The sequence below is a fragment of the Lepidothrix coronata genome, unplaced genomic scaffold, assembly GCF_001604755.1.
Source record: "Lepidothrix coronata isolate B3197 unplaced genomic scaffold, Lepidothrix_coronata-1.0 Scaffold1441, whole genome shotgun sequence".
Classification (NCBI taxonomy): Eukaryota; Metazoa; Chordata; class Aves; order Passeriformes; family Pipridae; genus Lepidothrix; species Lepidothrix coronata.
Window position 1 is genome coordinate 1 of NW_016691621.1, and position 1295 is coordinate 1295.

Genomic DNA, 1295 nt, shown 5'->3' on the forward strand with positions numbered 1-1295 from the left:
TTGTGCTGGGCTGTCACAGGCCAGGGCAGGGGCAGCTGGAGAGCCCCTGGCCCAGCCATGAGTCACGGGCTAAGTCATCAACTCCTGCAGAGAGAAGGGACCTGACAGGCAACATTGGGGCAGTTTGGGGGGACACAATGGAAGGGAGAGATTGAGCCATTGGAGAGTGTCCAAAGGAGGGCAAGGAAGATGGGGAAGGGCCTTGGGGGGAAGGCGTGTGAGGACACTGAGGGCACTTGGTGTGTTCAGCTGGAGAAGAGGAGACTGAGGGGAGACCTCACTGCAGGTCCAACTTCCTGGGGAGGGGTAGAGGAGGGGCAGGCCCTGAGCTCTGCTCTGGGAGGACCAGGGACAGGACTGAGGGAATGGCCTGGAGTTGTGTAAGGGCAGGGTTAGGCTGGGTATTAGAAAGATTCTTGCCCCAGAGGGTGGTTGGGCACTGACCAGGCTCCCCAGGGCAGTGGGCACAGCACCAAGGCTGACAGAGGTCAGGAAGTTTTTGGATGATCCTCTCAGGCTCATGGTGTGACTCTTGGGGATGGTCTTGTGCCAGGCTAAGGGTTGGGCTGGATGATCCTTGTGGGTCCCTTCCAGTTCAGCATATTCTGTCATTCTGTGTTTGTTTGGTTTGGTTTGGTTGTGTTTGGTCTTTCTGTCCCCCTTTTGAATTGCCCTTCCTCTCACCCATGAGTTTTTCCTTCATTGTCTTAGGGCTTGGTGGGCACCTGATGGCAAGACAAGTTTATCCAACTCAGTCATCTTGACCACATTTTTTGTACAAGTCACCATTAACTAGACGATGTTTCTCACAGACTCACTGCAACTTGGCATCATCCACAAAGGAGTGGAAAGTTCATTTCATCCCATCATCCAGACGCATAATAAAGATGTTCCATAGGAATGGTCAAGGGCTGGTCACTGAGGGATGTCACCTGGGAGTTGCTGCCAAGAGGAACTTGTGCCATGACTTTTGAGCCTCATCAGTCATTCAACTTCCCACCCACCACATGTTTCACTTGTCCAGTCCAGCTCTCACCAGTCTGGCTCCAAGGAGACTACAGGAGACCATGTCAAGGGCCTTGATAAAGTCTGGGCACACAACATCCCCTTCCATTCCCTCCCACAGGGGTTCTGCAATCCCTGCCTTGTCCTTCCCATGCCTGGCAATGGCTGCAGGAGGACTTGCCCTATCCCCTTCCCTGCTGAGCCTGAGCAGTCTGGAACTCTGCCAACCCTCCTTGCTGCCCTGTTTGCAGACTGCTTCCATGTCTACCTTTGCCAAGGCCCCAGGAAGC